This window comes from Talpa occidentalis, unplaced genomic scaffold, assembly GCF_014898055.3.
Source record: "Talpa occidentalis isolate TD23 unplaced genomic scaffold, MPIMG_talOcc4v2.1 talOcc4.12, whole genome shotgun sequence".
Classification (NCBI taxonomy): Eukaryota; Metazoa; Chordata; class Mammalia; order Eulipotyphla; family Talpidae; genus Talpa; species Talpa occidentalis.
The window spans coordinates 87,590,900-87,601,682 of NW_023601212.1; positions in this window are offsets into that span (position 1 = coordinate 87,590,900).

Below are 10,783 nucleotides of genomic sequence, written 5' to 3' on the forward strand. Positions count from 1 at the left end.
GCAGTTAAATACGACTAATATTCATCGCTCCCACATGGGCGCTTCACATCCTGCTCCATTCGCAGTGTGATTAAGGAATTAATTGATTTGGATGAGATTGGCACATGCTCTTGACAATAAAATGACGACTCCTTTATTAAGCCCTGGATACAGTGGGCTTGCTGCTGTGATCAAGGCTGGTTAGTGGCGGCTCACCACGGCGCGTCTGGGACCAGGTCCTGGTCACAGTGGTGCTTGGCTCTGGCCAGAGAAATGTGTGGATCCTGGATGAAGTTTCAGAGCTGCCCTGTTCCCTCCCTTCCCTCCCTCCCTTTTCCTCTCTCCCCTCCCAGCCTCCCTCCCTTCTTCTTTTTTTTTTCCTTCTTGTCTCTCTCCCTCTCTCCTCCCTTGGCTGTATCTCCCCCGTCCAACTTGGTACCTGACACCCTCGTCTCCTTCCTTCTTTGCAGCCTTCCATGCCTCCTCTTCACCTTCCTCTCTTCTTCCCTCGATTTTTGTTAAAATACCCTTAGCATCCGCGATGCCAGCTTCCCAGGAATCCCTTACCATGCTCCAGTCTGATCTGCTTTTCTGGTTGGGAACACTTGGTTTCCCAGATCAGAGTGCCCTCCGCCGGCTCACAGGGAGGGGTGGTGACAAGGCAGACACACGGAGTATACACCGGCTTGGATCTCACAATTCTGGAACAGAGTCTACAGCAGGTTCAGGCCTCTTGGAGACAGGATAGGAATAGGAATCCTGGATTCCAGGTGCCTGCCTGCCTGTCATGGCAAAAAAATATTCAATACCTTTTGCTGGGGGTTTCCGATGTGGCAGGCACTGCTGTGAGTGCTTGATGTGCTTTGTGTATTGCCAGCCCTAATGAGGCAAGTGGGTTATCTTTACCTCGTTTTTTCCCCTCCTCAGTGGTCTGAAAATTCCAAAATTCCCACCATGTTTGACTCTCGCTTTTTATTTTTTGAAAATCATATTTATTTTAAAACTTTGAGACATGATGATTTCTCTTCTACTCCAGTCATTAAAGTTTTTAACTTGACAACACTCTGATGAAAAACTTCTATAGTCTAAGGCCCTAGTTTGGGGTTTCATGGAATTGAGAAGCATCTAGAAAGCCAGAATTGCTAAGGTAATAGGTGATTTTTAAGTCCTGTGATTTCTCATTTGCTGTTCCCTCCTGGTTCTCATTGGAGAGAGTGCTTTGGCCGTCAACTCTCTAGTTAGTACTCGAGGCCTACTTTTTCCCGTCCCAGCTGCCTCTCAAGCATTTGAAAGTATTGGGTTTCTCAATCAGTTATTTCTATTGACTCATTTAAAGCAAAAATATTTCTGTACATCCATCTAAAATACCATTAAAGCTGGTATCCAGAAGCTACTTCATTTTCATCTGTTCTTTTGTCTTATGATTCCCGGGGTGCAAGTCAGAGTGAACTCGGAGGTGCCATTCCCAGGAAATCCAATCAAGGCCTCCAGCCCATCTCACACCATCACCTAGTTGCTTTGGATTCTGGTTCTGATGCTTATTCAGTCTGTGTTATTTGGCTTCTACTAGGCCTTGCGATTTTGTTGTTGCTGTTGAAATGTAGATAAGATATACTGGGTAAAAGGCACTGCAGTGAAAAGGCCTTTAGTGGTGTCTTAAGGTGTGGTGGGGAGAAAGTATTCCAATGTCTTTCGGGGAGTCTGTGCCCTGGGCTACAAGCATCATCAGTGCTTCTCTGTTTTAACTGTAGTGGGACAGGCGAGCCAGCGGGGCCCGAGCTGGGCATTTCCCTGCTCTCATGTAGGTTAGGCTCTGCCCAAACCCCAGTAGGGTAAGCTCTGGCCAAATAGCTTCTCTTGAGGGCAGGCTTGTTAAAAAGCACAGGCTATTGATCCCTTATTTGGGTCCTCTGCATTCCTCCTAAAAGTGAAACCCTCCGATATTTTTCTTTTTCTTTCTAGCTTATTTCACTAAGCACGATCCCTTCCAGCTCCATCCATGTTGTTACAAATGGCATGAAGTTATCTTTTTTGATTGCTGAGTAATAGTCCATTGCATGTATGTACTGCATCTTCTTGATCCAGTCATCTTTTTTTGGGCATTTGTGTTGTTTCCATAGCTTACCATGGGGACTATAACCAAGATGAAAATGTATGCATTGTACAAAAATGAAGAATGATGTAAAAAATTATATATATATATATATATCTATATCTATATATATATATATATATATATATCACAGGCTGCTGTGGTGGCTTTAAAATGGTTCCTTTTATCTTCCCTCTACCCAGCATAAGGGATTTCTCTCTGATATTCACAGTAAAAACTAGTCTGGACTCCTGGAGGAGCCTCCCCTTGGCTGGTCCCCCTGGAGTTTTCCTCTGTCAGATTTGTCCACACTGAACCTCCAACAATTCACCTGTCACAGCTCAGACCCCCGCCCCCCGGCTCTGGAGCCCATGGAGATTTGTGCAGGCTGTTGCGTTGGTTCCTGCCCTGGTTAAGTTGTCATTTTCTGTCTCTGCCTGTCTGTGTTTTAGGGCCATTGGTTTGTCTGTGACCTCACTTTTCTGAAGAGTACAACAGGAGTTGTTAGATTTTCAGTTTTTCAGCTTTTTTTCTTTTAGGATTCAGCAGCAATTTCCAAACTCCTTACACACTGGACAAGAAACCAAAGTCCATATTGTCTTAAGAAAATGAATAGACTAAATGGCCACTATTTGAAAATGAGATGATTCCACTTTTAAAAAGTCCTGTGGATTTCTGAGCAATTGGACAGCTCTGCCCTTGACTTCTGCCCAGCTGGCTTGAGTTGAATCCAAGTGCTCACCTTGATGGGAGGTCAGTTCTCTGGGTCTCCATGGTCTGCTCCCAGCTTGGCTCATCACTTGTTTTCCTCGCTTTAGCCCTGGAGTCAATTGAGTCTGTGAGTCTTACTTTAGATGTGGGTATTCTCCCAGCCATCCACTCTGTGACCCTGTCTGGGTTTATGATCTTGTAGTTTGTCTCAAAATTGAGTCCTAGTTCCAAAGCAGATCGTGGGAGAAGCACCACTGCCCTCTCTCTCCGTCTGCGGCCTTTGATCTCCTCGCTATGCTAAAAACAGATCAGAACATGATTTTCCGGCTCATCTCAATCGGGCTGGGTAACTGGACCTAGCACCAGGACATCTGTATGGTCCTGGCCCCTTTTACCTCTTCCTGCCTCTCCCCTGAGCAGGGTCCCGAGGTGACAGGTGGAGCACAATGACACATGGAGCATCCCCGCAGCTGTAATGATCTGCTGGCTCCCTGCCCCTGCAAACCTCTAACCTGCACAGCGGCAGCCACTTAGCCCTCAGCAGCAGCCTCTGCCCCACTGTGATTCAGCGCTCGATGCAGGCCATGCTCGGAGAATTATTAGGAGCTTTTGGCAAAAAGCTCTGGCCCCACATGGATAATCCCGGCAGGACGGCATCCGAGCGCAGTGACTGCTGCTTACTCTGAAATCAGTGTCTCCTCTTGGATGTACTTTTGGGGAACAATCAGAACATCTTGCTGGAAGCTGATGAAGACAAAAGCAAATAAAAACAGGGGGTGATAAATCAGGTGGGTGGCTTGTCTTTTCCAGGGGTAGGAAAGGGACAGAGGACCTCAAGGTGGTCAGACAGGAAGGGATGGAAAGAGCTGGACAGCCCCTCCCCTCCTTCCCTGTCACATAAGGCAGAAATGACAGCTGCTGGCTGAATAATGGGGTCTTAACAGGATAATCTGGCAAAAGGGCTGGAGTGGGGACTTAATCATTGCCTGCTAGTGTCAGCCTTTGAGAGTAAAAAGGATCGTCACTGATCTCCGCTTCCTCCACTCCATTTCACTCTTTTTGATCTCAATGAACAATGAAAGAAAGTTTTGGGGGGAGAGGAGAGAAACAGTGAAAGAACACTTTTAGGAATCTTTCTATGGAAGTGCCAGACACTCTAGTCTTAACTGGTAAGAAAATGGTGAGGAATTTATTATTGAAGTCCAGGGTTTGATTTTGCTTCATGTATGGATTGATTCAGGTGCTCACTTGTCCAAGATTTCTCTGCCTACTTGCTTTTTCTGGGATATATACATTTTCAGAGTCTCGACCTACTTGATAGCCATGTGGTTTGCGCCTCATACCCTTCCAAGTTCAAGTCCAGTATAAAAAGAAAGTACTTGCACTACTAGTTTGATTCAGAGTGTTAATCACAGAAGGACAGTATTTTAAAATTACAGATGGGTTGTTTGTGTTTCATCTCTTACCACGTTTTTATGAGGAGTGATATATTTTCTTCCTTTCCTCCCCTCATACTGTCACCATCTTTTCTAAGTAAAATATGTAACAAATCATAAATAGAGAGAAAGCATCTCCTCCAGTCACCTACCACCAAGGCCAGATTCCACTTTGATTAGCCCAACTTGGGGCTCATGCCAATCTCTGAACTAATAATGACTGTGGTTGGGGGGATTTGGTTAAATGTTCAGCTCTGGGTCTCGTGCCTTAAATGGTCAGCTCAGGGGGACCTGGAATCCTGGGCCACCCAAAAGAGAGGAGAGGTAGATGTACTCTGAAACTCCCCCAAACCACCCACTTTTCTTTCCCAGTGTTCTTTCACTCTGTTTCTCTCCTCTCCCCACAAAACCGTCTTTCATTGCTCAGGACTGAAGTCCCGAACTAGGACATCAGAGGCTGTCTTTAGTCAGTTTGGGCTGCTATAGCAGAATGCCATAGACATAGTGGTATTTATTTCTCATAGTTCTGCAAGTTGGGAAGGCTAAAATCAGTAGATTTGGTGTTTGGTGTGTCTCTAAATCATAGATAACTGTCTTCTTGTCTTCTTGCTCTGTCCTCAACATGTGGGAAGGGGAGTATTTTGTATGAGGGCACTAATCCCACTTATGGGGACTCCACACTCACAGTCCAATTTCTTCCCTATGGCTCCATCTGCTGTTAATGTTACACTGGGTGGGGGTGGAGGGATAGAACTTCAAAATATGAATTTGGTGGTGGGGGGCACAGCTAACCAGTCTATAGTGGTGACCAACTGCTTGTGAAATTCAAGGGGTAATGTTCATGTATTATCTGAATGAAATTTCCTGCAGAATTCGGTCCTGATTATATTTTGATATTTTTCTTCCCATTCCAAGATATCTTTTTTTTTTTTGGTTTTATTTTACTGACTCCTCCTCTTTTGTCCATCCATCAAATATCTGTTGCTCTTCTCCCCAAATTTAGTTCATAGCCCTTGTTCAGTTAGGAACTCATCCAGCTGTGAATGACAGATCATTGGAATAACTGGCAAACCATAAGGGTGTTCACTGCTTCCTTGAACTGATCTCTGGAGGTCTGAGCATTGTCTGGTGATGTCATGAGCGCCCAGACTCTTTCTACATCCCCCCTCCATGTCTCTAGATATTTAGCTTTTCTTCACTGTGCTTGTCTGTCTCATAGTATGGAAATGCTGTAGCAATGGGTCACCCTGTTATGCCCCAGGGAGAGGCGGTGGTAAGGGGCAACACCAGCACCTCTCTCTCCATGCGTCTGCTCTTAGACTAGCAGAGCAAAAGCCTTTGGGAAGCCCTCCTGGGATACCTTCCCTTTACTCTTAGGAGCCAGCTGAGTCACAAGGCCATCCCTACCTGCAAAGGAAATGGGGAGGAGCCAGTCAGTCTGTGACATCTGCAACCCCAAACCACCCCTCACAATCTTCTCTGTCCCCCACAGCTTTGGTGGCATCTTCACCTGGGTGCTCCCACATTTCAGTTCAGATCTTCCTTTGAGGTACAGATGTACTTAGGGCGCCCATGGGGCAACGTTTGCCTCGGGTGTGTCTTGGGCACAAGCCACATTCACCACGCTCCGCATGGAGCTCAGCAGCCCCCTCAGGCAGGTGGTCCTGAGGAGTCCTCTCCCATCCCTTTCTGGGTGTGATTCCGATCCCCTAGAAATTAGCCAAAGGTGCTAGGGAGAATCACTGGGTTATTTTAGGAAGGAAATCTTGCCAAGTTCAAGGTATATAATGGGTGTCAGGAGTCACCTGAAACCCACATAAACTTGGGCAAATGACTTAGCTTTATTTGGGGCTGTGGGGCAGTGATGTTGTAGGGTTGCATGGCCAACTACTTGTCACGTGCTTACGCTTAATAATGTATGGGGTCTTTTCTGAGTCCTAGTGGCCTCTTCCAGACCCTTGATCTCCTGAAGCTTCTCCCTCATATTCATAGTCATGTTTGGTGGGGGTGGGTGGAGGGAGGGATAGAGAGAGAGAGAGATCAAGTGTACTTTGAGATGATTTTAATTTTTCTTCCTTCCAGAGGGAAAAGAAATGTCTTTTTCTCCTCTGTTGCCACTGCTCTGTGATATAGACTTTCAGAGATATTCATGTTGTGATTTATTCAATTCTTTTTCTCCATTGATTTTAATTAAGTTCCCGAGCCATCTCCAAGGCCGGGGATTGGGAACAAAACATGAAACACTGAGAGCCAAATGCTTTTCTTTTGCAATTGAGTTTTTCTGAGTTCTGAAAGTGCTTCATAGGAAAGAATGAAAGTGGAATCCCGAGGCTGAGGCATTTCCTCTGCTCCATCAGTCCCCAAATAATAAACATAAAAATTAAAATCCAGTTAAGAAAAATCACAGAAGTCATTACAGCCTGGTGGTTGATGGGGACTTTGATCAAATCTTTTATGCAATTTCACAGTTTCTGGGGGAATTCACAGAGCTGGCATTGATCACATTTGCGCCTGGCGGATTGTTTTCTCCCAGCAGATGCGCGCGGAGAGCACAGAACCAGCCCCTCCCAAACCAATCTCATCTTTTGATCTAAGTTCATGTCATGCTTTTTAAGGGAAATGCCATGGCAGCTTCTGGACCAGTTTCTCAGCTCCCTGTCAGGCCCAGCTCACACCCACCCCCAGCAGGCTCTCTTCAGACAACAGGTCCCGGTGCCAGTCTCTGACCCTTGGGCCGGGAGAAGCTTCCTCAGTGGTGACTAAAAGCCAGGAGCATCACCACCAGCGACACTGCCCCTGTGGAAGGGGCAAGGCTGAAAATGCAAATGGTTGTGGGACTGAACTCTGACCTAACAAGAGCCTGGGGCTTTTGGGAAGTGGCACCCGTAGCCCTGGACAGTAGTTTCCATGTGGGAACCATGGCCTTGGTGGCATCAGATGTCCTGCAGTTCCAGAAGTCAGGATATTTTTAGTAATATAACAACCAACCAACCACCCAAACCCTAAATTTAAATATTGACAATGAATGCAAAGAACTTAAAGCTCTCTGTGGGGGAAATAAAATATATCTGTGAGTTGGCCTCACTCATAGCAGGAATCTAGAAAACTTAAATAAGGGACCAGGAAAAAGAATAATTATAAGAAAGAAAATATCAAAATCAACAAACAACTATGAACCAGAGACACTCTATGGGGGGTGGGGGGCGGGGAAAGGAGGGCTTGGGGTCAGAATGGGGGGGGTTGCAAGTGTATGGGGAATATAAAAATAAAATTTATTATTTAAAAAAAATAAAAAGAAATATAAGAAAAAAGTGAATAGATAATATAATTAAAATACATAGAATATATATGGACACACAAACACACATTCTAGAATGAAGGTGTGAGTAAATGATAAAGCGAAAGAGCAGAACATCAACAACTGGTAAATTTGATTCAAGAGATATGGGGGTTCTTTGTAGCAAAGTTTAAAAATAAAGAAAAATAATAACTTCAATAAAAACTATTTTTATGAAAAAAAAAGATTTATTTTGTTTATTTATGCATACAAGAACTGGGGTGTAGGCCAGAGATGTGGGAGGTGAGAGGACTCACCAGAGACAGAGTGGGGAACAGAACAGGCAGACTGACTGAAATACACTGCTGAGGGGAGCAGTGGGCGAGACAGGAGAGGTCTGCTGCGCCATGTGGGTCAGCTCCCTGGCCAGGGATTGAATTCATGCTGCAGTGGCTGGTGATAGCATCATAGATTTTAACCCCTGCACCACCAGGGAGGCCCCCAATGAAGTTACTTCTTTTGGAAGCAACTAGGGATGGGAACTGGTTGCCTGCAACCTTGTGATTGGAGGGCTGGAACTTTCAGTGCCATCACTGACTTCTGGGGAGGGCTGGAGAGCTAATTACCAGTGACCCATGCTCTAATCATTCATGCCTATGTAATGAGGCATCTGTAAATCCCCAAAAGAATGGGACTCAGGCGACTCCTGGGTTGGTGAGCATATAGAGATTCTGGGAGAGCCATGCAGCCAGGGAGCGGGGACGCTCTGCTTGCACCTTTCCCCGTAGCTTGCCCCTGCGTGTCTTCCAGTGGCTGCTCCTGAGCTGTATTCATGTACTAAACTGGTGATCTAGTAAGTAAAATGTTTCTGAGCTGCTTTAGCAAATTAATGGAACTCAACAAGAGAGTCATTGGAACTTCCTGTCTATGGCAGATGGGTCAGCACCCAGGTGACAACTGAGCTTCTGGTTGGTGTCTGAAGGGGGGGTGTCTGTAGGATGGAGTGCCCTTAACCCACAGGATCTGACACTCTCCCCAGGTAGTGTCAGAACTGGGTTTAATTGTAGAACACCCAACTGGACCCCAAGAATTGCTTGGGGGTGGGGGAGGGAAGGCACATACTGGAATTGGGTGCAAAATCTTAAAATGGCATCACTAAAAACTTAGTTTTCTCAGACTTCCCAACAGGCGTGAGTGGGTCCTATTTACATCTGTTGTGTATCTTCTCACATCCTTCACTTCAGAGGGAGATGAAGCGACCGCATCCACCGCCCTCATTTTAATGAAGACATTTTTCATCAACTCCTACATAAGGGAATTTGGCAACCTGAGCTAAAAATCCCCAAGGGGAAATAAAACAGGCCCATAGCCTGGGAGCTGCTCTGGGCTCCTTGTAATTGTGCACGGCCTGGCTGGCTTGGTTGGTGATAGATTCTGAGAAAACACCTGAAGCCATCTCGCCACAAAGTTTAATGACCTCCACTTATTCAGACTGCGAGATATTCCAGCCACGTGTGGAATACAAATGGCCTCATGGAGGCCATGGCATGGCCCCCAGAGAGCCGGTGGGCTCTGGGCAAACATCTGACCCCTTTAAACTGTTATAGGGTAACCCCGATATAAAATGGGTTGCCTGGCTGTGGGTCCTCACCTGCGCGCTTAAAAGGGACTTATTAATACTCCACTATAGGCACACATGAAAGGTTAATAAAAGGTTTATTTACAAGGGAAAGGGAATTAAGGAAATGTACAACTCAGGGAGAAAATAGGGAAATAAAGTCTTTAATGCGTCCTAACCTATCCGCCGACCTGGAAACCCAAAGGCACTCTCAGACCTGGCTGAATGCTATGAGCTGGTGGGGAGCCAAAATGGGGGATCCCCTCCAAAGCCCATGTGTCTGGCTTTATACCAAACCTGGCTGCTGAACCCCACCCTCAGGTCCCAGCCACCTTCCCTTTGGTGGTGATGGGATTTGGAGTTCCCAGTGTCTTTTGGCTTTGACCTGGGGTGGGGGTGGAGTCTACAAAGCCTGTATGGAATTAGCTTTAGGACAGCCTTTTCCCCCTAACAATTCCCCCCTTTCATTTTTTGCCACCATTTCCATGGTGATGAAGATCGAATATATGGATGTTTAGGACATCCTTTTCCCCCTAACAAAACTACTGAATACTATGGGGACTGGGGAGGGGTCACAGTAATTGTTGAGTGCCAATGTTCCCTGGACCCTGAGTCTGGAAGGCAGAGGGACCAGGTGCTGGCAGGGGGCAGCTTGTGCATGTTGTGCCCAAGGTCACAGACTCAGTGAGCATAGCCTCCAAGAACCCAAAGACAGCCAATGCAAACACAAAAGGGAGTTTATTTCAGACTCGAGTCCGGGCTCACGGCACCTACCAACGCAGTGGCAGATAGCAAGAGCGAGCCCCAAACAAAGGAAGCAGGGGTCTTTTAGTAAGGTTAAATTATGCTGGCAGTTACTCATTGGCTACAAGGATGCGTTCTCCAACTTTGCCCGGCTATCATTCTAAGCTGACTGGCTCCAACATGCAGCTCCAATTACAGCAAGTTCGCCCTCATTGGTGGCCGAGAGCGAGGGTGGAGTGAGGGTCGAAACTGTCTAAACTATCTCTGGAATGCAGTCTTTCCAGGGACAGAAAAACCTAAAATTCTAAAATGGCAGTTACACACAAAATGACAAAGCAATGGCTAAGAATACTTATGCTTGGTTCCACAGGGCAGGAGGTTGGAGAGAGGAGAAAGTGAACGGGGGCTGGACTGGCACTCAGGGGACACCGAACAGCATGAAGATTTGCTCCAAAACCCACCTCTTGGGCCATTTTCTGTTGCTTGTTATTTCTCACACATCCAAAGGGAAACAGGAGAGTGACAAGGTAACCCAAGTGCGGCTGCAATGCAAATGTTAGAACATTCCTGGGCCCTCAGCCCTTATCCTTCCTCTGTGCTGCCCCACTTTTATGCCCAGACACTCCTGGTTGCAGGCACAGCTGAGGCACATCCTTCTTTGTTCCCGTCTTTTACAGGTCAAATGACCAAGTCACACCCCGAGTCTTTCCCCTCTTCTTCCTGGGAACAATGTCACTTGGCTACTGACTGCATCTCCCAGCCTCCTTTGCAGCAAGGAGTGGTGCTAAGATGTGGCCATCCTGGGGGGATATAAGTGGAGGTGATAAGGGCAACTTCCTCCTCATCTGCGTCCAAAGAAATTGCTCAGCTGGGAATTTGTCTCTTCGCTCTTTCCCATGTTTTGGAAGGCAAGCTTGGCAAAAACC